Raw genomic sequence first — 27710 nt, forward strand, 5'->3', positions numbered from 1 at the left:
ACTCCCCGACCTACACTTGCTGACCTCTCCTTGCGTGTCTCCATTACTCTCCCAAAATTATGCTCTAGACTTGGCCACATAATAGTGATGATAACCGGTACACAGATACAGTCTTTGAGGACTTGAAGCACTGTAGCCAAAGTTGTAGCCAAAGTTGTGTAGCCAAAGCAATGTAGCCAAAGTTGTACATGTGCCATTGTGTATTTCATCCTGCAGATTCCCTATCATGGAGATATTTTTGTTCCCATTTTAGGGTCAATGAAATTGAGACATTCAGGAGCTTAACAGGTCTCACAAGGAAGAACCTGAATTGGGATTCAAAGTCAGATATGCTTAACTCCAACATCCATCAAGTTTTTACTCTGCCACACAGTCACACCACAATGCTTGCCTATTTGTTGTGTACTCACATGCCTATGTGACCCTCACAGGCCTTTCCCTCAGGCAGAAAAAGCCTCGCTCACTCTTCTCTCCTCTTCCTTTTCCTTCCGTCTCCCTCTCCACTCACCATGGAAAAGCACACACGTGACACTTCACAACGGCTCTCATTTCCCCAGGCAAAGTTAGATGACCCACTTCAGGATCCTATAAAACCCCTTTGCTTACTTTTTCCTTTTTCTTGACCATTTGCTCCTTATCTTATTTATTTTTGCATCTCCCTGACCTAGTATTGTCCTCAGCTTATAACCATTGGTTGATAAGTGACTGTTGAATGGAATTTTAAAAAGCATGCTAACTTTACACACTATTATATATAAGATAAATAAACTATTATATAAGGACCTACTGAATAGCACAGGGAACTATAGTCAATATCTTGTGATACCCTATAATGGGAAAAAATCTGAATAAATACTTATCTATCTATCTGAATTGTTGGGCAGTACACCTGAAACTTACACAACATTACAAACCAACTCTACTTCATTTTTTCAAAATGCACAGCAAGCAGACTAGAAGGAAATGTAATAAACATAGAGTTAATATATGAAGGGGGATTGAGGCATTAGGTCATTTTATTTTCTATGTCTACTTTATTTTTCAAATTTTTTATGATGAACATGTATTGCTTTTACAATGGCTAAAATAAATTTGATAAAGAGAAAAACACACGCGAACTTTGTCAATTAAGATGATATTCAGACATATTAATAATTCCCATTGGAAAAAGCAATCAAATGAGTCAAATGGTCAAAGCAGTTGTTCATGTAGAGTTTCAGGAAACCTTTTGCAAGTGCCAATCTCACCAGGCCGTTCATTCATCCAGTTATTGGCTTATTCAGGTTCTTGTGTATAGGACATTGTGTACTTTGACAAGACATGCATGCACTTAGTTACTTATTAAGAAAATTACCAAATGCAAAAATTAACCAATCTTATGTTTAAATGTCACTCGATTCTGTTTTGGTTTGATTTTATAATCAATACTGTGATCTACACTACAGGTTAGCTGGCTTGGCACTTTTCTTGATTACCTTCACCATCAAGGCTATAAATACTATATGCTTACTTTCTCAGTCTCTCTTGCAGATATGGGTAGTCATGTGACACAGTTCTGTTCAATGACACATAATCCGAAGTATGAATCTTTTCACAGTTTTTGTGAAAAGTTTCTTCTTTAAATAAATCATAAACACGGCTGGCTTCATGCCTGTCTCCCTTCTTGCTGCTGTGAGTAGAGACATAATGTCAGGAGCTGCAGCAACCATCCTGAAACTTTGAGAAATGAGCATCATGCTAAGCATGGGAGAGCATTCAGAGAGAGCAAGCCTAAATCCTCCATGATACACTGGAGCTACTGCACAAGCCTCCAGGCAATCTCTATCCAGCCTCTTGCAAAGTACAAAAGAAAACACTGTTTGTTTAAACCATTTTTGGTCAATTTTTCTTACTTGTAGCCAAATGCATCCCTGTATAATACAAATAGAGTTTGACAATACAATGTGGAAATGGCCTAAAAGGAGAAGTGCTAATTATAGTTAAAGAACAATAACAACATTACTGCAACATAAAGTCTTAGAGGGCAGGGATGTTTGTTTGCTTTCATTTTATTCACTGCGGTAGCTCCAAAATTTAGAACAGTGACTGGCATGTAGTAGGCATTCAATCAGTGTTTGCTGACTGAGCGGCAGCATTTATGTTTGGGGAGTTGCCCCCTAAATTCTGTGTCCTTCATTCACTTCTGCAAGGTGCATTTTCAGCTGCACATCTTAATGGTTCTCTGAAACCTGACTCAACCACTAAAAGTGTCCTGAAGCAAAAATTTCCTGCACCCTCAGAAGGAGTCAAAGAAACGAGTCAGAGGAGCCCTATAAATTTGGTGAAATCTTGCATTCACTTTATCAGAGGTCAGAGGATACTGGAAAGGGACCTGAACTCTCAGCTCCTAAGAGCTGTGTCATATGTCTTACCTTGGGCTCACCTGCTGCCTGACCCCATCTGCTTGAATCACTCATTCCACCTTTCAAACAGGATGGGATCAAATAAGAGCGCTGACCTCAAGCACCAAAACGTGGCCATAAAATTTGCAGTTTATTGCCTCCTATCTACCTGCTATCATCAGGGAGATGTTGGAGGTTTGTGAGGCAGAAAAGTATTAGTTGTTGAGTTCTTGGCTTTTATGCATCTGTGCAAAGGTAGTTTTCCATCTTTCCCATCCAATATTCCCTAAAGGACCAAAAAGATAAAATGACATTTGGGTGAGTTTCCTTCTTAAATAATTAAACATGACTCATCTTTCCTCCAGCCATGTGCAAGAGAGATTTCAAAGGGAAATTCTTCCTCCTATGGATCTGCTCTAACAAGAACATCATTTTGACCTTCAGCACTCAGTTTATCTGTGAGAAAATACCTGTGGCATGTACAGTTAATCATAAGCTGTCACTGTGAGGATAACAATGCTGATGTAATCAACTGATTTAAAAATAACTAGGCATGAAATTCACTCTCCTATCAAAAATTAAGTTGTCACCCTCTGGAAATATTATCAGAATCATTACTATTACTATTTTTCCTGTTTAAAGATTTCTAGGATTTCCCTGATGGTCCAGTGGTTAAGAATCCACCTGTCAATGCATAAGGCATGGGTTCAATCCCTGGTCTGCAAAGATTCCATGTGCCTCAGGGCAGCTAAGCGCATGCGCCATAGCTACGGAGCGTGTGCTCTGGGGCCCGGGGGCTGCAGCTTCTGAGCCCACGTGGAGCAACGACGGAAGCCCGTGCACCCCAGAGCCTGGGCGCCCCAACAAGAGAAGCCCCCACAGTGAGAGGCCCTGCGTCACATCTGGTGAGTAGCCCCCGCTCGGCCCGCCTGGAGAAAGCCCACACACAGCAGCACGGACCCTCACAGCCAAACACAAACTAAAAGAAAATTTCTAACGAAAGATTCACTGTGATTCTTTAAAACTATACTTTGTTACTCTTCTTAACTCTGTTCCTCTACTGAAAGCTATACCAGATAAGTGACTTAAAGTGGATTTTGGTGTTTTTCGAGTCCTGCCTGTAATGTCCAAGGGAAGAAATCATTCTCCAGGGAACAGTCTAAACTAGTCCAACAATTTGCCTGAGGAAAGCCTGAACAAATAGGCTATTTTCACTTTGTTTTTAAAAATAGGAAATGAGGCTGTCCGAGTTCAGTGTCCCTGAACATGTCACGTCTCAGCCCAAAGACATGAAGTCCTAAGTGTTTTCACAAGGATTAATTCCATCAGGCATATCTTACTTTGTTGCCCTCAGCTTTACTGTGTTTTGCAGATACAATGTTTTGTTACAAATTGAAGATTTGTGTCAGCCCTGTATCAAGTAAGTCCTTTTTCCAGGGCATTTGCTCACTCTGTGTCACACTTTTTAAAATATTATTATTGAGACTATTTTTAAAGAACAGTTTAGGGTTGACAGAAAAATTAGGGGGGAGGTACAGATTTTTCATATATTCACTGCTCTATGTCACAGTTTGATAATTCTCAAAATATTTCAACCCCTTTACCTCACTGAAGGCTCAGATAATGTTTTACATTTTTTTTTTTAGCAGTAAAGTATTTTTAACTAAAGTACATACTTTTTAAAAACATAATGCTATTGCATACTTCATATACTATAGTGCACATGTAACTTTTGCAGCACTAGAAAACCAGAAAATTCATGTGACTCACTCTATTGCATTATCCACTTTATTGCCATGGTCTGGAACCCAACCTACAGTATCTCTGAGGTATGCCTGTTTGGGGAGGAATTTTTAGTTCTCCATTTCCTTCTCTCTTTGGAGCTCAGGAACTCTCCTAAGTACAACAGCATGCATTGACATTTTTCCAAATAGTGCCGACTGTTAGTTTTGAGAACCAGCTTTGGCAGTTGTTTGCCTCACTGAGTCCTTGCTTTTGTCTTCCATTTGGGATTTTCACCACCTTGCACACCAGGCCCCATACCTGACTTTGGAGAATTCACACTGGATTTGCTTCTGCAAAGAAGTAATTGGATTCCTCTGTTGATTTTGAACCCTGTTCTAACCTCAACCATCATCCCTTGTCTAGCCCAACGGACATCTGAGCTTTGTTTATGAAGGAAAAAATGAGGAAGAGTCAACTGGCAGATCAGGGTCAGGAGGTAATGAGCCACTGGGATCAGGTGGGGGCAGCTTGAGCATTTTTCACAGGACACTGAGCAGGAATGAAGACTCAAGGGCATCTCTCAGAGAAGAGCAGAGCTGAGGGCTAAATCCAGGGCTTGGCTCCTCAGAAGCCTCAGGGGCCATCGTTGTCTTGCAGAAAACGTTCCCAGCTGGGCAGCTGGCCTGGTTTATGCAAGGATGAAGCTGTTTATGGTAGAGAAGTGCTGACAATTATTTTATGCCCTTGAAAAGGGCATTAGACATAATCTATGAAGCAATGAAAAGTATGACTATTTCAGAGATTATCTCCCAAGCTTGGCTTCCCAGGAGTGCCCCCTTTCACAAGTCTGTGGTTTACGCTCCTGTGGATGTGGAGGTCGGAACACTATTCTGGGGACTGCCAGCAGCGACAGTCAGCTTGGTTGCATTCATGCTCTTGAGCGTATAGAAGCAGTCATAAAATCTGGCTTCTTGCTGGGAAATGACACCTGATATGGAGCTGTCCCCCAAGGAGGTGTCGAACATAAAAATTCAACGGAGAGGAAGAAGTATGAGTTCAGCTGAGTATAAACCAGACTGGAACTGGCAGAAGTGAACTCGTTAATGACCTTTAAATAGTCTCCCTCGTGCTCTGCTGGGAGATTGACTCGGAGCTTGGTTAGGGGACAAAGACCTCTCTAGAGCCTATGTCAACAACAACAAAAAAAATCATGAAAGATATATAAAAGAATGTGTGCGTGCATGCTAAGTCACTTCAGCCCATGTAAAAGAATATCTGATGTGTATTTAGTATTTGTGAAGAGCCAGGCCCTGGGTTAAGTCTGTTTCAAGCATTCACAAGTAGGTTCATGATTAAATCCTTGGAGGAAGACACAGTTATGAACCCCATTTTATAGTGGAGGAAATTGAAATTTTAAAAAGCCAACTCGCCAATAAATGGCTTGGCCAGGTCTGTCTGATTCTAGTGCCCCCCAAACCTGAACCTGCTAGACTGTATTGGATATTCACTTGTAATTTCAAAGTCAGTCATTATACTAAATAAAATGAGAGAAAAATAATGTGGAAAATGCAGATAATCATTGAATTCCAAAGGGCAGTTTATAAATACAAATTCTGAGCTATCATATTAGTCATCCAGCAAGGCTTCAGTTGCACATAGATTCAAAGAAATGTAAATGTTTGTTCCACACAGCAATTAATTTTGGAATAAAGAGTAAGTTTGTCAACATGATAATCTTTCTCTTAAAGTCCTGATTTTTAGAAATGCAGGCGTTGTGCTCCCTCCGTTGTTTTGCGTTTTACCAAGATGCTCAGGGGCCCTATGCTGCAATGCAAGTTCCCTTCTCCTGTCTATTCAGGGGTTTGGATGAGCTGGTACAGATAAAGATACACTTTCTGTCAGAACTTTTCTTACTAAGAGTTATTTTAACTCATGTGAGTAAACGGGTCAAAAATTTCTCCCAGGAAAAGTACAGGGTGGTTTGGTGGGAGGCAGCTTGCAAATGCTAGATCTTAGCTCAGTTCAGTCGCTCAGTCATGTCCAACTCTTTGCGACCCCATGGACTGCAGCACACCGGGCTTCCCTGTCCATCACCAACTCTCAGAGCTTGCTCAAACTCATGTCCATTGAGTTGGTGATGCCATCCAACCATCTCATCCTCTGTTGTCCCCTTCTCCTCCTGCCTTCAATCTTTTCCAGCATCAGGGTCTTTTCCAGTGAGTCAGTTCTTCACATCAGGTGGCCAAAGTATTGGAGCTTCAGCTTCAGCATCTGTCCCTCCAAATCTTAAAATATTGATATTTATTTTCCCCACTAGAGGGCAGTGCTTGAAAGGATTACAGTCCTTACCTCTGAAGTTAGTACAACGGACTGGAACAAACCCTAGTATTGTTACTTGCCCTAACCCACGCAGAGAGAACATAAAGATTTTATTTCTTTGAAGGAAAAAGGAGAAAGAAATATGTTTGCTCTAACATGACGCAGAAATCAATAATGATGCTGTCTTAACTTGCTGAGCTTGGAGAAAGAGAAACGCTAGTAAAATTTAATACTCTGAATCATCGAAGGATAAATGGAAGAAGACATCTTTATAAACGTAAGTGAAATCCTTTTATGATAAACTCTTAGAGACAGAATATTGCGACCAAATACTCAGAAAAATAATCTCTGTTGCTTTGGTTTGATTATCATTAGAATTTACTGGAGTGAACAACGGATTTCAATAAGCCTCTTTTTTCTTTTGTCAGTATAATGGTCACACAGGGTGTGTGGTGCAAAATACAAGCTCAAAAAATACAGAATATTATGTAATGGTTAAGCTTTCCCCTTTGAACGAAGGATGAGTGCTGAAAGGGCAGTAGCTGGTATTCGAAGATGGATTTAAAAGCTGTAGAAATTTGCTGAGAATACCTTGTGTTACCTGCTTGAATCTTCCAGAGAGCCGCTCATTAGAGAGGCTGCCAAAGTGGAAGCATTGTTTCCTTAAACCATAATTAAAGCCCATGGTTCTTGGGTCTTGAGTTCTGCTTTAGCAAGGATGACTGGGACCCTGAGGGATTCACTGAGAATTCTTACTTTTCAAAACAGTCTAGTGGGGACGGGGGACGGGAGGGGTACACTGAGAGACTAAGTCAGCAGTTTATCAAGGGGTTCCCGGTCCAAACGTTCTCATTTTTTTCCCGGTCAGCCCAGGTGATTCCCTATCAGCAAGCAGATACTGCGTGCCTACAGAGCCACAGATGGAGCAGCTTTGTGGAGAGCCGGGGGCAGCGCTGGTCCTACAGGAGCTTCCAAATTTTACATCTTCTCCCTGCCCTGAAGGACAAATGAATACACTCACCTTCACTGTGAAAATGCAAAGAGTTCAGGTGTGAGGATGGGGCTGGAGGGCACTGTCTTAATTCACCGAATTCAATAAAGCAGAAGCCCTCGCCTCTAAGAGCTTCCAACCTAACGGAGAAGGTACCCTGACACCCAGCTAATCTGCTTCCCTCGTTGGTGTGTGACCCTATCTGAACAGCTTTTATTCAGAGGACACTGTGTATTCATTCTGTTTGCCCTTGACTTAAAGGGAACAGTCCTGAAAACACCCCAAGGAAGATCGTTAACAAAAATCACCAGTCTGGAAGATGATTTTTATTCACCCTCCGGAGCTGTGTTGACTCTGATGGCCCTGCCCAAGGCAATAACTACTCTCTGCAACACCAACAGTTTTCCTCTTTGTAGAATGAAATTACAGAAACACCCACGTCACAGGATTCAGCATGTGGATGGACAGGAAATAAGGGTAGAAACCACTCTGATGAGCCTCACAGAGGTCTTTCTGTTCAGGACCCATTGCGATCTTAGAGACTTTACTCATCTCAAAGCAATAGGCTTTATTCAGCCTTCATTTTGGGTGTGCAAACATTTAGCCCCAGATAAATGGAGACCCTATTATCCACATTTCAAAGGGTTTTTAACTTTAAAAGCCTTAAAGCAGATTTTTTTCTGGAAATAGGCTTTTTTTTTTTTCCTTTTGAAATGAATTAGCTGCAACTATAGAATGCTGGGCCTGGAAGAGATTTCAGAGATCTTTTATGTACATACACACTCCCGATTTACAGAAAAGGAAAGAAAAATCAGGCTGTTTTCCCTAAGTCAAGAGCAAGTTTTTGGAAGGTCTGGAATCATGTTTTCTGATTCTCAGCCCTGTGGGTTGGTCGACTGAGAACAACAAACACAAGATTTGAATCAGATACAAAGAGAAACTGACTTCAAGGCCATCACATCGTTCAATGAGATTTGTTTGTTCATGAATTCTACATTCTATAACTAGCTATTCAGAAATACAACTACAAGAAATATTGAAGCACCAATATAAAGAGGAACAAAAACCAAGTGCACAATTATTACATGCAGTCACCAGCCCATCAGGTATTTTTAGTCTTATCAAAATCAACATGGCAATAAAATGTCTCCTTGTCCTTCCAACTTCCTTATTAAAAGGCATTAAATTTGTTTTTCTCACACATAGAAAGATAAGGTTGTTAATTGCAGGAACTCCTTATCAGCAAAAATGTAAAATAGCAGGAGAGTCATTTGATGGTTTAGCTAAGAAGAAAAAGGAATGGAGGAAGGAAGGAATACAGAATAAAGAAAGGCTCAAGGAATAAACATGAAATCAATCTTCATAATGAATTTAATATCTGTAAATGCAAATATTTCCTAGAAAGTATCCTTTGTATTTTTTAAAAAGGAGATAATGCAAAATATAGAAGTACGAACATATATAAAATGCTAATTAAAACTAAAGGAATAAACTGAGATAGCAGAGGACAGAGGAGCCGGGCATGCTGCAGTCCATGGGGTCACAAAGAGTTGGGCATGACTTAGCAACTGACTGTTACAAATGAAAAATGCCTCCCCGACTTCAGGATGGTCCTGGCAAGACTGTGCGTGACTGGAGTGAACACAAGGTATGGGGAAAAGTGACCTCAGAGTCTGCTCCAAGCCTGAGTCTTATAAATCCTGTCAATGACTGGAGTTTGGAGATGTCTTAGGTTGTGAGAAGGTTATTTCACAGTGGTTAACATAAAAAAGCTGCACTAGAAGGTTATCCTCTCACAGAAAGAGAGAAATGAGTCCAATTCTATCCAGCTTCACTGCGTTTGGAGCGCTGATGCTAAATGTGCGGTCAGCTCTTGGCTCTCGTATTTTCTTCCCTGTCAATCAGAACGCTTGCAAAATGGACTTTCAGTATTAAGGGTTAGTCCATAACCTCATTAGAAAAGACCACATCAAGCTTGTGGCATTTAGCTTCTATGAATTTCCATGTCATAGTCCCAGATTTTTGCTTCCTCTGTAAAATAAGTTAGTGTAAGTCACTTGTATGGATACAAAGGTTTTCAGATGAATTCATCTAAAACATACACATGCATCTAATTATTCATAACTGCTAATTTAGAGGAACAGGCAAGATGTTTGGTTATTTGGGGGCCATTATTCTTTTATTGGGCTTCCCCAGAGGCTCAGGGGGTAAAGAATCCATCTGGAATGCAGGAAACTGCCAGCAATGCAGCAGACCTGGGTTTGATTCTTTTATTATTAACTCTTTTACTTTTTTAAGCAGGAAGGAATATTTTAAATATAATTGGGTGCTGGTGAAGAAGGGTTTAAATTCACAAAGCCTTATGGCTGGAAGCAGCATTTTTTTTTTGTCCAACGGCACTGTTCTCTGTACACCACCTGTCCATCTAACTCTCCACTTACGAATCTGGAGTAGTTTTCCAAAACCCTTTCAGCTGGAGAATCCTTTAAAAAATCGTGTCTAAAAATGTAACATTAAAAAAAAAAAAAGACACTCTGGCTGTGACTGGGGAGAAACCCACATGGGGGCTCTCTGTACACCACCTGTTTGTCTAATTCTCTACTGACCAATCTGGAGTAGTTTTCCAAAACTTTTTCAGCTGGAGAATCTTTTAAAAAATCATATCTGAAAATGTAATATGAAACAAAGACACTCCGGCCGTGACTGGGGAGAAAGCTACATGGGGCGGGTTCTGTCCCACTGTTTGGACAGAGGATGGCGGCGGCTGAAGGAATGTGTGACCCTGTGGCAGCGGCTGCCGGCAATCTCAAGGCAAGGTGCTTGCAAGCCAGCCTGGGCAGCAGTCATCAAACAGGCTGCCTCAGCCTTTGCCCAACCAGAGATCATTCATAATTCATTATCATTAATTAATAAAATAACACACTCCTCCTTTCTAATGTGTACTGACCGGAAACACTGTAGCAAAATTAGCAGATACTCTAAATTATGACTCCTGTGTGTTAAACAACCTCCAAATCACAGCTCAGGCATAAAAAAGGACATCTTCTGAGTCCATGATGAGTAGAGAAGTTCAGGAAAAATCTATTGTTAGCTATTTATAAAGAAAGTATCTCGGTTTCTGTTCTATACTCTGATGGGAGGGGATGGAGTACCCTTGCTTTATTTGCTTGCATTTTTATTTCAATATAAAGAGCCATATTTTGATGGTTGAATATTCTTATAGTTAGCCAAGTGGTGTTGAATCATGTATTTGAGCCAGTGTTGGCCAGGGACTGTGAGCTCTCAGAGGATGAGACTCACAGCTGTTAGACATCAATTCTCAGCCAACTGCTGTGTGTTTCAGGCACCTAGGGATGAGATGGCTTTGGAGCCAGATCGCTTTCTACTACTTTCTGTTCTTCCTTGTTCTCCCTCTGGTCCCCATTCAGACTTTTTAATAAATGCAAACTATATCCCTCCTTAAAAAAAAACCATCTTCAGAACTTTCCTCTTGAGCATCTGTCATGCAGGACTGAAAACTCCAGAATATGCAGACGATATTTGGGTTTTAGCTAAAATAATTTTAAGAGACTTGGAAGGCATAGGGGCCCCACTAGTTGAACTTCACTGGCACAGTGTTGCTTTTTTAAAAAATATTGAACCCTAGAACTAGCTCATCAGATCCTTCGAATAAGCTCAGCTGATCAGACTGCAGTTCCAATGACAGCATATTGTACTAAGTGCTGGAAACAGACGAGATAGTAGGTAGACAAGTTATGATTCTCTATGAGAATGGAAGAGTCAGGGTGAGTCTTTGTAAACGCAGGCTCGGCACTCCTTGAAGCCCTTGAAGATTACATTTGATTCCTGGGTGCCTTCTAGATCAGAAAAATTAAAAATCTATTCTTTAATTGCTATTTCAAGGTAAGGAGTCTTTGTACTTTCAAAAAAAAAAAATCCCTTCGAATTCTCACAAGAGAAGTTCTTTGGGATTGGTGCATTAGTCTCAGGCAATCTAGTAATTTTCAGCCGGTGGACAATCAAATCAACCCTAAATGAATGAATCTTTTCACATATCTGTATTGGAAAGAAAGGGGTAAAAGAGGAGAGAGGGTGCAGAGGCCACGGAAATTGAGTATCACTTATTCTCAGATACAAAAGTCCTTACAGCTTTAAATGAGCGTTTTGCTTGGAACAATTGGCAGTCCATTCACTCATTCACCAGTTTATTCCGTAAATGTTTATTGGGTGCCTGGATATACCAGGCACCGTGCCAGGTTTGGGTTACAACAAAGAGCATCTTCTTCCCTTAAGGGGGTATCGGTTAGTGCTATAGACACAGAAGTAAACAACAAGGACTAGTAATGGACTGGCTGAAGATGCACAAGCTTGTAAGGGACAGCAGAGACGGGAGACCAAACCAAGCCTTGGACGTGAGGGCAGCACCGAGATGAGCTGGGCCAGGGAAGGTGGGTGTTAGTGAGTGGCGAGACATGAAAAGGGAGCAATACTCAGGCCCTAGAGTTTGAAGAGCCTTGTGTACCAAATGAATTTATCTGACCTTCCTCTGCCTTTGTGTCTCTCGGGACTTGGATATCTTGGTATGGCCCATATCCCAAAACCACAGGATAAACAAGAAATGTCTTCCTGGAGCATTAGTTCTGCTTAATGGTGAGTACTTTAAAATATTTGTTACTAAAGGAATAGAAGGCACGATCTACACACACGTGTAAGATGAATCGTGAGATGCCGAAGACACTTTGCGCTTGTGATGGGGAACCTGAGGTTGTACCTCCAGCCCCACTCTTCTCCCATTAGGGGACATTTATGGAAAAGTTTGCAAAGCACGTTGTCATGGGAGCTACTTAAGTTTAAGCCGACCAATGACAGGAGCCAATCTGCAATTTGGAAAGACCCGCGGCTGTGAGGTAGATAATGATTCAGAGAAGGGTGATGGTGAAAGCAAGAACAGCAGCTAGGAGGCTCTTATAGTCCCCAGTCTGTAACATCACATGACTCTGACTAGCGGAGTAGCAACAGGGATGAAAAAAAGTGATTTGCAAGATCATTTATTGAGTGGCTCTCATGTTCCAGGCGTTATTGTAGGCAGGGAAGAACACAGAAAAGATCCCTGCCTTCTTGAGCTTATAAGCTAGTGGAAGAGACAGAAAAAAAAGATGGTAAATGAGAAATTAACTTCATTGTATAAATTAGTGATGAATTTTGTGAAGGAAGTGAAAGTGGGAAATGTGGTATTGTCTTGGGGAGTGAACAAGGTGGTCGGGAAAGGGACTGGGAGAGTGAGAGGGGAATGAAGGCAAACGTGGTTGAATAACCGTGGCCTACACTGAGACCGGGAACGTATGGAGAAAGGGAAGTCTAAGAGGAGATGATGTTGAGCGCACTGTGCGAGATCCATGAGCACAGGCCCAGAAGAGAACAAAGAAGACAGGGATATCTCTGCCACACCATACTGTAAGTACACACGTGCTCAGAGGCTTCCATGCACGTGATGCAGGTACACACATCCCAGGGGATCACTCCACACAGAGATGGGGACGTGCGGAACCTAAGGGTCAAACCAGCAACAGTGCGAAGTGAAAATGAGGTCCCAGAGGCCTCCTGAGGGTTCAGATGAACGATCAATCCTTCTTTAATAATTAAGAATCATCATCGTGTAGGCACGAGCGGTGTGCTCCCTCCTACTCAGCAGCGACAGTCCGTGGTTTTGTTTTTACTCAGCACATTTGCTGAGCTGTTTTGGTTGGTAGGCAGAAATGTTAGGTGCGGGCCTGGGCTGCTCCCCAGCCTGCCTGACATCTCCCTGCGGGTGTGCTCGAGACAGCTCTTCCTCCTCACTGTCCACCAGAACTTCAAAAAGGCCCCGTGGGCCCCCGGGAGACCGCAGGCTCTAATGAGGCCCCCGCCTGGCAGCCCAGGAAGCCTCGGAAATAATGAGGGAGTCTGCTGCTCTTCCCTACGAGTTCCCTAGAGCCCCAATTACAGAATTTAAAACCCCAACTTCCAAGGCTGTGTTGACATTGAAAAAAAAAAAACCCATTTTTCTCCCTGCCCAGACAATGTGAGACAATAAAACCCCAATCTGAAAAAGAAGCAAGCCCAAGGAACTTTGTTCTGGGAAGAAGTGGAAGAACAGTACATAAATCACATTTTTTTTTAAAATCCTCTAACAGCCTTCCACTGCAGCTGAATGTCTTTCTTCAGTAGCTATTGCTTTATAATGTGAGCATTTACATTGACCTTTAAATTGGCCATTTGGCTGAAGACAGTTTTCTGTGAGGCAGATTAAACTAGGAAAGCATCCATTGGTTTATACTGAAATCCTTTATAATTATAAAAGCCACGGATCTCACTGATTCCAACATCAACAAACACCCCACCTTCAAGAAAGGAAAAACGTGCCCACGTGAAAGGGCACTTTGAGTACATGGAAGTTTCCGACGCGCAGCTTTAAATAAATCTTTTCACGAGTTCTCCTGTTACGGTAGAGGAAAATGAACGACTTTTTTCCCCATCATGGGCTTAGAGACTAAGAGTGAGCTTAAAAAGCAGAGAGTGCTGGCCAGAGCCTGGAATGCAGGCATTCTGGGAGGCTGCTGCTTGCGGTGATCTGGTAAAGGGTTACTCGGGGAATAAAACTATAGAGGCTAGGTCTTGAAAAAGAGACCAGGATATGAGATAGCACACACTTATCCAAAGACCATATTTCAGAGCTGAATGTGGGCATGTAACTGTCCTTGTTGTTATGCATTTTCTTCTCACATGCTCCGAGTCTCAGAAGATTTCTGGCATATGACCATGTTTGGAGGCTGTTTCTGAACTCATCCAGGCTGTGGTGCCAGAGACACGAAAAAGCCCCTAATTTTCTAAGTCTAGACATGAGGGGATATCCCGTGACCAAATACATGTGCCCATTTGTTGTTTTATTCCAGGAGAAAAATCAGCTGGGTTCCATGAATTCACTTCTTTAGTCAACTTTCCAAACCAAAGAACTGTGTGTATTTGGCAGCCATATTTTAAAGAATAAGCTGAAACCCAATCAGGCTAATTATTGAGGATTCCTGTGTGTTAGCATCATCTTAATCTGGCACTTTAGTTTTAATTTAAGAACTCCATAATATGACATTTTCAATTTAAAGAGATGATGGAATTGAAATTAAGAAAAATTATGTCACGTAACACAGGCAGGAAGAATATTTCAATTTGAGATTCTTTAAAGACTCTTTTGTTCTTACTAGGCTCTCCATCTCCTCAGAGAAAGCCATAAAAGAAGATAAATTAATGAGAAGAAGACCTACAGGAAGAAGGCGGTGTTCTGTGTTGGGAGGCCTGACCGCCATTAGGAGCAGAAAGGAACCCACCCATGGGTTGGCTGCGGCCTCAGTGAGTTCTGAGCTGCTAGGGCCCTGGCTTCAATCCTGCAAGTTCAAAGTTTAATCTGATCTTCATCCCCAAACTGATCCAGCTAGAGTATATTTTTCTCCCTCTCTCAAACATCACAAAAGTATATTTAAAATCAAGACAATCTTTAAGTTTCTAGAATGAGAACTATAACACCCAAGTGAAATGAACAATCACATTATCCTTCCTGGCACATTCTCTTCCCAGAGATAAGCTTTATGAGATGCCAAATTATGACTGGAACCAGCAAGGTTTTGTAGAGTATTCGAAAATCTACCACATCAGAGTCTGATAGCCATGCACACAACTGGGGATGGATCTCCCCAACCGGACCAAGATCTCCATCAGCCTTGAATATTTAGATTTAACTTGCCAATGTTTGTCTCTTGGTGCTCTCTTTTTCCCAAGACCTCTATGGCTAACTAATTTCTTTCTAATTTATTAATTAGCACAATTAATTAGGCTATTGACGATCCTTGAGACCAGGAACCCATTTTTATTTTTATTTCTTTTCTAGGTTTCTTGAAATAGGTTTATGTTTAGCCATTCAACAGACAAAGAGTAGCCATTAATTTTATTCACATCTAGCCGCCTACCCCTATCTTTGGAGAAAAGAACCTTTTGAGAGTTTCAGCTGTATCTGAGACCAAAGGAAGTCCAGTTTTCACCAGGTTGACATAGTAAATCTCATAATAAGATAACAGTGATTCTACACACAAAAGGTATAGTTCATTTGGCACAACTGTCCTTTAACCTGATGCCTCATTAGGAGATTTCAAGCAGCTCATTTGCAGCATAAAACCATCACTCTGGAGAAAATTTCTTCATGAGTAATTATACAAAAATTAAATAAACATGCTGCCACCAAGTAAATCCGTTAAATTGTACTCTCACTATATCAGGGCCTCGATTCAATTGTCATCTGTCTGTAAATATTAGAGAAGAATTGGCCATCACTTTCAGAAGATAATGACGGGCAGTTTTCCAGATGTAATTACTCAAAGACAGAACAGCATTGTGTGGGCCGCAAATGCGGACACAAAGGCTATAGTCTGTGACTGAGGTGAAGTAAGGGCATGGAAGAGGAAATACTACTTTTACGCCCATTACAAATATCAGGAAAAGATTGGGAAGAGACAGTGCCGTTGAGTTAATGAAGGTGACATTCCCACACGTGACTACAATCCCAGTTACAGAGAGAAACATCCTTCAGCGGCAAACATCGTCAGAACCTATCACATTTCAATCAGGCTTATGCGATAAATATTGCAGAGGAAAGACGGATGAGAGATAATTACTTAGAGCAGACCAGAACTTTTCTAGAGATGAGACAAGGATGTCATGGAACCAAATGTGGCAGTTTTTCAGTTCGGAGGAAACAGAAGCAGGACAGATTCAGCGTGAATGAATGGGATGGCGACTGGGAGAGCTGGACTCACAGGTGGAGGAGGTGCCAGGCGCCGCAACCCAAGGAGCAGGAAGGAGCCCCGCCCCCAGAACAGCTCTGCCCCTCCCCTGCTGCCAGGGAAATTCCCCCGGAGCAGCTTCAATTCACATTCCAAATGCCATTGGGAACCAAAGAACATCAAGTGACTGCCAACTCTTTACTTTTTAGTGGGAAATAATTTCACAACACTTATTGCACAAGCTTTTATTTATATACCAGTCCCTCTAGTAGATGTGAGGGATACATGATGGAAATAATATAAGTAATACGGATAGGATTCCTTGTCCAATGGATCTTAGGTTCTAGCTGAGAGGATGACCATTGACCAGATAGCCCCCAAATGAGTACTCAATTGCAGCTGGAGATAAGAGCTATGCAGGAAAGAAAGCTGAGCCCCGAAGTGCATATAACCTCATCTAAGCTGGAATTTTGGGGGAGTTCCCTGAGGAAGTGTGATCACCGGGCTGACTACTGAAGGCTGGACAGAAGACAATCAGATGAAGAAAAGAGTAGAAAATCATTTTGGGCAAAACAACAGTATGTTCAATGCCCATAAATGGAATATCATTCAGCTCTAAAAATGGATAAAGTGCTGATACATGCCAAAGTGGATGAACCTTGAAAATGTTATGCTGAGTGAGAGAAGTCAGACACAAAGGCCATATATTGTGTGATTCCATTTATATGAAATATCCCCAATAAGCAAATTCACAAACAGAAATCAGATAGTGGCAGGCTGGGTGTGAGAGCAGGAAAGAATGAAGAATGTCTCTTTAATAGGCCTGGAGTTTCCTTTGAGGGTAATGGGATTGTTCTGGACCTTGACAGTGATGATGGTCATGCAATATTGTGAATCCACTAAAATGTCACTGAGTTATCTACTTTAAAATGGCTAAAATGATGAACTGAAGCTGATGGTGGTTCAGTCGCTAAGTCATGTCTGACTCTTGCGAGCCCATGGACTGTAGCCCATCAGGCTCCTCTGTCCATGGGATTCTCCAGGCAAGAATACTGGAGTGGGTTGCCATTTCCTTCTCCAGTATAACAGCATATGTAGCATATATTTATGATGTTAAAAAATGACAATGTTGGGAATTTTTAATGGATTGTTGTTGGTATTGTTTAGTTGCTAAGTAGCGTCCAACTTTTTTGTGACCCCATGGACTGTAGCCTGCCAGACTCCTCCGTCCATGGGATTTTCCAGGCAACAGTACTGGAGTGGGTTGCCATTCCTTCTCTGCTGAACTGTAAGTTATGTGTATTTTACCACAATTCTTTAAAAAAAGAACAGTATGGTCAAAGGCTCTCCCCCTGCAGGAATGAGCGTAATCCCTCCCTGGAACTGAAAGATGAATGGATGGCAGGAGTGAAAGCAAGACCACAGGGACAGGGGGCTGGAGAGTTGTGCTGGGACCGGAGCATGCAGGGCATGGAGACCGTGCCAGACTGTGGCCTTTATCTTAGGGGAATGGCACTTAAAGTGGGGAAGGGCATCATCAGACAGACATACATTTCAGAAGATAATCATGTATCCACTTAAGAGTGAGCTTCCACAGCTTGAAAGTAAGACGTGGTAGAAGTCAGGACAGAGGAAGGGTACTCTATACAAGTCAAAGGGTGCCTCCTTCCCAATGTCTACAGTGTGGATTCCACCCACACCTGCTACATAGACCTGTAGAGAAGTTTCAGATGATCATAACACCTGAGGACATTTCAGAGCAAGGTAAAGCAGAAAGCGATGCTGAGTGTAATCACTGGGGCTTAAGTGTATTGTGGTCCATTCTCTTAATGAGGGAAAGCAGAAGAGTGGATCAGCAGACATTTCATGGGGTTTTAAGAGAAAGAGCTCAGTGGGTGCTCAGTTGGTTCAGTCATGTCCGACTCTTTGTGAAACTACAGACCTGCAGCCCGCCACGTTCCTCTGTCCATGGGATTTCCCAAGCGAGAATACTGGAGTGGGCCACCATGCCCTCCTCCAGGGGATCTTCTCCACCCAGGGATCCAACCAGGGTCTTCTGCGTCTTCTGCATCACAGGGAAGCCTGGCGCTCAGCAGAGAGAGAGGTTTATAGGCCTTCAGGATGAGGCAGGATGAGGAGACCTCAGAGAGGCTGGGATAGTCAGTGAGAGCAGTGATATGATTTTGGTTTTCTAGACTTACTTAAGTCTCTTGAAGATGGGCCAGAGCGTCTGGGCTCCAGATCATTTGTGGAATGCTGTAGTCTGGCCAGATAATGAGCATCATCCTCTTAGCATCAACCATGGCGCTGATTGTGATGGGAATAGTACAGATTGTATCTATATCTCAGTATCAGAAAGGTGCTCTGAGAGTCAATATGCTAACTGATTTTGAAATGGTAGGGCTGCTAAAAGGGCAAATACAACATGGTGAACATATGTTTCATTCATTTGTTCCTTTTGTTCCTTTCTCATTCAGCAGGGTTTTTGTTTGTTTAGCATTGCCTATGGTAGGGCACTATGCTAGGCATAGATTTATAAGACTACTAAATAACTAAAATTAGATCATCTTATATGAAAACTAAGAAATTATCAATAAAATATTACAGATAAGCTACATAAAAAAAGCTTTCCATTTAGATCACAGGCCAGAGCCGAGGCCCTCTTGTTTGCTGTCTTGTTTTCTATGTTATAGATGTATGGATGTGAGAGTTGGACTAGAAAGAAGGTTAAACACCAAAGAATTGATGTTTTTGAACTGTGGTGTTGGAGAAGACTCTTGAGAGTCCCTTGGACTGCAAGGAGATCAAACCAGTCCATCCTAAAGGAAATCAACCCTGAATATTCATTGGAAGGACTGATGCTGAAGCTGAAGCTCCAGTACTTTGGCCACCTGATGTGAAGAGCTTACTCACTGGAAAAGACCCTGATGCTATGAAAAATGGAGGGCAGGAGGAGAAGGGGACAACAGAGGATGAGATGAGGTGGTTGGATGTCATCGCTGATTCAATGGGCATGAGTTTGAGTAAATTCTAGAGATGGTAAAGAGCAGGGAAGCCTTGTGTACTGCAGTCCATGGGGTTGGAAAGAGTCAGACACAACTTAGTGACTGAACAACAATGTTACAAGTATTATTTTCCAATAGTCATAATCTTTGAATGACTAGATTTTGAAAAATAACTAAAGTAACTTTTTGCCCTGATGTCATCAATTGCTAATTTCTGCCCCCATCATAATGTTTTTATAATACCAGGAAGTATGGACATCTCAGGTAAAAAACTAAAAACGGGTAAAGAGATGGGCTTCCCTGGTGGCTCAGTGGTAAAGGATCCACCTGCCAATTGAGGAGATGCAGGTTTGATCTCTGGGCTGGGAAGATCCCCTGGAGAAGGGAATGGTAACCCGCTCCAGTATTCTTACCTGGGAAATCCCATGGAGAGAAGAGCTTTATGGGCTATAGTCCATGGGGTTACAAAATAGTCAGATATGACTCAACCACTAAACAACAACAACAAAGAGATAAAGGTTCCTTTCTTTATTATTTATGTACATGTAAACTTATGTCATCATAGTCCACGGTAAGATGTGAGATTTTCAGAACCATCTGACAATGAAAATGGAAATGTTCAGTGAAATCTCAAGAAGCAATTTCTTTGTGAAAACAACTCTCAGAGAGTTATCCAAGTTCCCACAGCAATAAAGCAGCACCACATTAAACCCCCAACATCTTGCTGTAATTGTCTAGCTCTGTAACAGACAGCCTTTCCACTGTGCAGTGAGCAGATCAGAAGGGGCTGCTTCCTTCCCTTTCTGTGGAGCTGAACATTGGTCAAAAGATCAAGAGACCATCTAATTAAAATGTTTCCTACTGACTCAAAACCAAGATGCAAGGATAGGAATGAAGAGGCACTCAATAGTTAAGAAGTTGAAAAACCCAGAAAGAATAGCAATATCTTCCACAATCCTATGGTTTAAAAATATCAGAAATATTAGATATCAAAGAAAAAATACTCATTTATTTTATATAATTAATTTTAACTAACATCCATGGCACATATAATAAACCTGTAATAATACGTGCATGTGCTTAAAAAATTGGAAAACAAAGCTTACATTTGAAAAAGAACAGTCATTTTTAAGAATGTGTTTAGTATCAAAGAGGAAACTAGCAAACTTCTTAAAATTCTTGCTCTGGGATAAAGAGAAAATTAGAAAGGCAACAAATATGATACATCCTTTCAGTTATTAAAACTTATTGACACTGATAAGCCTAAATTTGAATGGCAGTGTTTTCTTAATTGAGTCATTGATACCATTCGTATTACCATGTACAACTAAGAAAGAGATTTTTAGTAATCCCGGATTTTTGTAGCACATAGGCTATCTATCAGTGGGCTTTCAGGCATCTGTGAACTCCCCATTCCACCAAATTTTATGATGAATAGTATGTGATTGTTCTGTATGATGTCAGCTTGGCTATGTTGGAACGATGTTTTCAGAATTCCCTTCTCTACCGATGGAGTTAGGCCTCAAGAGATATTTTGCATGAGATTAAGAAAGTAGAAGAGGAGCAGTGGCCACCTTGTCCTTTTATGCTTGAAAGGTGGCCACAGGACAAAAAATGTGGAAACAGTGACAGATTTTATTTTCTTAGACTACAAAATCACTACAGGTGATGACTGCAGCCTTGAAGTTAAAAGACACTTGCTCCTTGGAAGAAAAGCTTTGACAAACTTAGACAGCATATTAAAAAGCAGAGGTATCACTTTGCTGACAAAAGTCCATCTAGTCAAAGCTGTGGCTTTTCCAGTAGTCATGTATGGATGTGAGAGTTGGACCATAAAGGAGGCTGAGCACCAAAGAACTGATGCTTTTGAACAGTGGTGCTGGAGAAGACTCCTGAGAGTCCCTGGACTGCAAGGAGATCAAACCAGTCAATCCTAAAGGAAATTAACCCTGAATACTTATTGGAAGTACTGATACTGAAGCTCCAATACTTTGGCCACTTGATATAAAGAGCCAACTCCCTGGAAAAGACCCTGATGCTGGGAAAGACTGAGGACAGGATGAGAAGGGGACGACAGAGAATGAGATGGTGGGATGGCATCACCAACTCAGTGGAGATGAGTTTGAGCAAGCTCTGGAAGACAGTGAAGGACAGGGCAGCCTGGTGTGCGGCAGTTCAGGGGGCCTCAGAGAGTCGGACATGACTGAGTGACAACTGGGCGCCGAGAGCTGCTGGCACTCAGGCGTGCTGTGACTTACCCACAGGCTCGCCATGTTGGCCTGGGGCAGCAGCTGGGCCCCCGCCAGCTCCTCCTGCTGGCAGCTTCCCTGACTCCTGGACCAGATGCGTAGTGAGCTCCATGATGGAAGGCACCAGCTTCACCTTCATCCAGCCTGTCTGTCCTGGCCCTGCTTCACGTCCTTCTTTTCCCCACTGCCTGTGGACTCAGGTGCCAGCAGCAGACATGGAAGCAACCATGCACCCTTACTTACACCTCTGGCCAGCTCCCAGAGTACAGTAAGTTTAACTCCTTGTAATGAATACAATAACTAATAACCATGTATAAATAAATGTACATACGGTTTTGCTTAAACCCTAACTAAAACATTGTATGCAAAAGCATAATTTTTGAAAAGCTGCAAATGTAACTCAATGCAAATACACAGCAAGCATGGGAAAGATTAATTTATGAGGAACCCAGCAAGGCTTCATATATAATTCAAAGAAAGATACTAAACATTGATGTCAGTCAAAAAAGAATTCTGGAATATGATTGGCTAAATTAGACTCAAAACTGGTTAATATACTGCATGACAATCAGAGCATAATCTTTGGGATTATCTTCTCTTTTGGAGAGAAATCACTGCACAATAAAGCATTTCTACAACTTAGTACACATTTTTCAATTAAATAAAAATTTTAAAGAAAAACTTTTAATGCTACAAAATAAAAAAACCCTGGAAGTCAGTATCACTTGCTTTAAATAGAAGTAAGCCTTATAAATTATAATTATTAACATAAATATTACATATCAGTTCAGTTCAGTCCCTCAGTCGTGCCCAACTCTTTGCGGCCCCATGGACTGCAGCACGCCAGGCCTCCCTGGCCATCACCAACTCCTGGAATTTACTCAAACTCATGTCCATCGACTCGGTGATACCATCCAACCATCTCATCCTCTGTCGTCCCCTTCTCCTCCCACCTTCAATCTTTCCCAACATCAGGGTCTTTTTAAAAGAGTCAGTTCTTTGCATCAGGTTGCCAGAGTATTGGAGTTTCAGCTTCAGCATCAGTCCTTCCAATGAATATTCAGGACTGATTCCCTTTAGGATGGACTGGTTGGATCTCCTTGCTGTCGAAGGGACTCTCAAGAGTCTTCTCCAACACCACAGTTCAAAAGCAGCAATTCTTCGATGCTCAGCTTTCTTTACAGTCAACTCTCACATCCATACATGACTACTGGAGAAACCATAGCCTTCTTTGGGATTGGAATGAAAACTGACCTTTTCCAGTCCTGTGGCCACTGCTGAGTTTTCCAAATCTGCTGGCATATTGAGTGCAGCACTTTCACAGCATCATCTTTCAGGATTTGAAATAGCTCAACTGGAATTCCATCACATCCACTAGCTTTGTTCGTAGTGATGCTTCCTAAGGCCCACTTGACTTTACATTCCAGGATGTCTGGCTCTAGGTGTGTGATCACACCATTGTGATTATCTGGGTCATGAAGGTCTTTTTTGTATAGTTTTTCTGTGTATTCTTGCCACCTCTTCTTAATATTTTCTGCTTCAGTTAGGTCCATACCATCTCTGTCCTTTTTTGTGCTCATCTTTACATGAAATGTTCCCTTGGTATCTCTAATTTTCTGGAAGAGATCTCTAGTCTTTCCCATTCTAATGTTTTCCTCTGTTTCTTTGCATCAATCACTGAGGCAGGCTTTCTTATCTCTCCTTGCCATTCTTTGGTATAAATATTACATATATACCACTTGAAATACATATTCCTCTGGTAGCACATACTGTCCCATACTTTGGGAAATATTAGTCTAAGATATTTATGAAGACTCTAGATTAGAGATTACCTACTCCTAAACTCAGAAGGGACTGTAGAAACTAGCTCATTTTACACATGAAGAAATGGAAAGACAAAAAGTTTTAAGTGACATTCCCAGCCATTCAGTGATGACTAGGGTCTTCCTCCACCCCATTGCCGAACTCTCCGTGACATATATTTGCTTATCTCTATCTGCAATTTGCAATTAAGTAAATCTTCTCTAAGCATTTACCTAACTCTGAACATTTCCTTTTGCTTTTCTAGCCCACTGATCAGACTCATCTTGAGTGCTATCTCCTCCATGAATGCTTTATTTGTATTTCTCTTTTAACATTTATTTGGCCTTTTTTTCATTCAACTGCTCTCTTCTTGTACTTGTTTTGTATTTTCTGTTTTTCTTGACCCTCAGAACAGAGCATGGGTATAGAAACAGCCTTATTTTTGTACTTTCCTCCTATGGTACCCTGCATTATACCTGTCAGAGTTTGTGCTCAGTAGGCTTTTTGCAATGGACTGTCTACTGAATGAATCTTACTACTATTTGGGAACAAAGCAGTGGAAAATGTGATGCTGGTGGTCTTTCTATATTATGGGGCCCATCTGTTTGCTATTACCTGTTTCCCACCTGCTGTCATTACCAGCATAAAACTCCATCTGCTACTTTCTCTTCTCTTCCAAGCCTGACTTGGCACTAAATCTATCAGACTCTACTTTAGGTGTGCCTCGTCAGCATTACTTTTCCTTAATGATTTTTTACTAATTAATATTAAAGGTCTGCCTTATTTTATTTGCCTCTTGAGAGTATTTAAGATGTGAGCAAGGTAACCAATACTGAATTCAAGACAATCTGTCTAAACTATTTATAAAAATAGTACTAAGCAAAGCCAAAGGTGGGGGGGTTGCATATTAAGCAAGCACAGATTTGGAACTGAAGAAGGGGTTATGGATGAGAGAGCGTGACCTTGGGAAATCAATTCTTTAAGATGAGAAAATTAGGCACAAAGTCTCTAAGGTCTTTTCTGAATGAAACATTTTCAATGGCAAATATTCGTCCTTTAGGACAGCTTTAATTCCATCTCAATTCCATTTCCTTTACGAATCTTTTCCTGACCTCTATCCTGACAAAAATGCGTCCCTTCTTTTAACTCCTACGTGGCTTAATTCTCAACTATGTTATAGAAATACCTTATCCTGAGTCGTGGTCAAGCTAGCTCTTCAACCTGACTTTGTCTTATTCCATTACACTGACCCTCCCCTTAAGCTGTGGGTCCTTTAATGCATTCATAGAGACTTTTAACTCTCCCAAATGCCTACCCAAGTGGATTATAGATAGTACATTGCAGTGCAGGCTGAATCACTATTTATTGAGTAAGTTAATGAATGAACTTGAAAATGACTGAATAAGTGAATGAATGAATAACATAATAATTCTGTTCTGAAGGAAATGAAAACCAAAAATGCTACTGAACTAACTGAACAATGAAAGAAATTAATGCCAGGGCTATGAATTTTGGTCACCATGGAAAGTAACTCCAGAAGGTAAATATAATAATTATTTAAACATAATAGCAACATATAGTGTGGTTAATATGTAAAATACATTAGCGTATGTAGAAGGAGAGGCCACGCTACAGAGTGACTGGGGGCACAGATTCTAGAGATAGATACTGGCTTTTGTTCTGGCTATTATATTTTGTATGACCTTGGGAAAGGTATGCATGTAACTCTGTCTCAGCTTGATTATCATCTGTAACATGGGGGTATTTACTTCATAGAGTCATTGCGAAAATTAGATGACTACCCGGCAACCTGGCACATATATAGTGCTCAGTAAGTGTTAACTTATTTTACAGTTAGTACTGACATATTTCAATATGTCTGTCCTTTAGTACATAAAATGAGAGTAATAATGAAAGCTTTCTCCAAGAAGATTGTGAGGATTATTATTTTTTTTTTGCTCTTATGGCCATTGAATATGTTCTACTTACATCATTCTATTGAACAAAGATAACTTAAAAATAGCTAAAAAGCACAGAGGTATTTTTAAGGTGACCTGGATTCTTACTCACCTCAGGCCAGTTTATTTTTCCAATCTAAGAATCCTACAACGTGTGCTTGTTACAAAACTGGTATAACATAAACTGCGTAGTGTATTATCTTAATATATACGTATCAGGCACAAAATTAATGGGCATGAATATTTTCCCTTAATGCTTCAGAAGAAAATTCTACAACACTCTTGAAACCTACCAGAACCCTGTGGGGTCCTCCCAGGTACAAACCCTTTCTGTGTCCCCTATTTCTTGTTTGTAGGAAAATAAGGTTTCAGCCTCCTGGATTCCTGGATCCTGAGTTCCAAACAGCAGATTCAAACAGTTACTGACTAGGGATGGGAGGTAATGCAGAAACAAAGGAGAAACAGTCAAGAAAAAATAGTGCAGGATGGGGGAGAGTCCTGGGTCCCCCTCAAGGGATATACAGAGCAATATTTTCAAGATTTTCTGCTGGCACTCTGCCCCACCCTCCAGGTAGAGGATGATAAATTCAGGCTGAACCCAAGATTCCTGGAACACGCCTGTTACCTCACCACAAAACGATCAGAAGAAAGTTACACTCCCTGCAGCCCTCAACCCAAATTTTGCCTATAAAAACTTTACCCTGAAGACCATAGCAAGCCCAGGCTTTCTGAGCACAGGTCACCCGTTCTCCTTGAATAGCCCTGAAATAAACCTTTCTCCCTGCTCCCAGGTGGTGCAGTGGTAAAGAATCTGCCTGCCAAGGCAGCAGACATGGGTTCAATGCCTGGGTAGGGAAAATCCCCTGAAGAAGGAAATGGTGACCCGCTCCAGTGCTCTTGCCTGGAAAATCCCATGGACAGAGGAGCCTGGTGGGCTACGGTCCATGGGGTCACAAAAGAGTTGACTTGACTGAGCCACTAACTGTTTCACTTTCTGCTCCAAACACTGATGATTCTGTTTGTTTGGCCTCACTATGCATTGGGCCCATGAACTTGCGCTTCATAACATTCTTACTTCAAAAACATCTTCCTTTTGGAAGCAACCAAATGCCTTCCCCAAATGTGTCAGTTAATGTTCATTCTCTGAGAATGAAATTTGTAATTAGGGGCCAGATGCCAGTTTCCATTCTGGCTCTACCAACTTCCTAGCCATGTAAAATCAAATGTGTTATTGCATGTTCTATAAACCTCAGCTTCTCTATCTGTCACACAAGAGTAACAGCAACACCTGTCCTTAGAGGGTGACTGTAAGGATGAAGTACAATTGCATAGAAGGCACGAAGCACTGAGTGTGTGGTAGATAATAAATGATCAATCCATGGGATCGACTTTTTTTTTTTTTTTGGATGAAATATACTTGCAATTATACCAGCAAAACAGTAAAGTAAGTCCATTTAGGCATACTGCATTTCATAAAGAGGTTCCAGATTTCTACAATACTAACTGATTGAACAATTAGAGGAAATTTTTTTTTTCTTAGTGAAAGGCAAAATTTTGCTTGAGCTGTGAAAGATCCTGGGATGAAGTCTTGCTATCATCTCTCTCATTGCTGAAAGACTGACAGTCCACAGAATTGTTTCCCTAAACATAGGCAGTGATATTTTGTGAGTAAGAGGGAGGAGAGAGAGGTGTTATAGCAAGGCTATAGGAGTGTTTTGAAGCCGTAGGATCTCACATCTCGCCCAGTGGAAGATATAAGCCCCCGTAACGTCCCCACTGACAGCATCCAGGACTAGGGCTGCTTCAAGGTCAGCACATGCACTTGCATCTACCTTTTCTGCCCCCATTTTCCTGACTTCTCACTTCAATGACCACAGCAGGAGCACGTATAGGAAAGCAGTGAAAAATTCAACAACACAGCAGAATTCTGTGATACAACAAGGTGACTTTTCAGGAAGCTTTAAACCATAAGAAATGTCTCTTGGGAAAACAGGAAAAGGAGTCAAAACCTAAGCAGTTTGACACAAAATATTTCTCTAAGATATTTCAGATAAATTGGTGATTTAAGATGATAAAGTGCCAAGGTGACAAACAGCCCCAGATTTAGTGATGAGCAGAGAAATGCCCTCTCATTTTTGTGACCTTCTTGAGCTCTGCTCTAATTCACAGCATCTCCACTGACAGCTCGCTGAGCTATGTATGTGTATCTTTTTATTTCCACACAGGAACCATGCCCAGAAGCCCATGAGCTGTTCAAAAATGCCAGGCTCCCAGCCGCCATTCTCCTAGGACACAGCAGATCCATAATTTTTTCATGTATTTTTATAAATGACTCCTGTGTGTGGGGAAGACTTTATGAGGCCATCATAAACTTCTGATTTGAAATAACCCATTACCTATGACCATCCCCTGTAACCGGCCTGTGCATAGAGAAGGCGAGCCCATAGAAATGTCATAAAAGAAAAATGAAAT

Source organism: Cervus elaphus, chromosome 3 (genome assembly GCF_910594005.1).
Source record: "Cervus elaphus chromosome 3, mCerEla1.1, whole genome shotgun sequence".
Classification (NCBI taxonomy): Eukaryota; Metazoa; Chordata; class Mammalia; order Artiodactyla; family Cervidae; genus Cervus; species Cervus elaphus.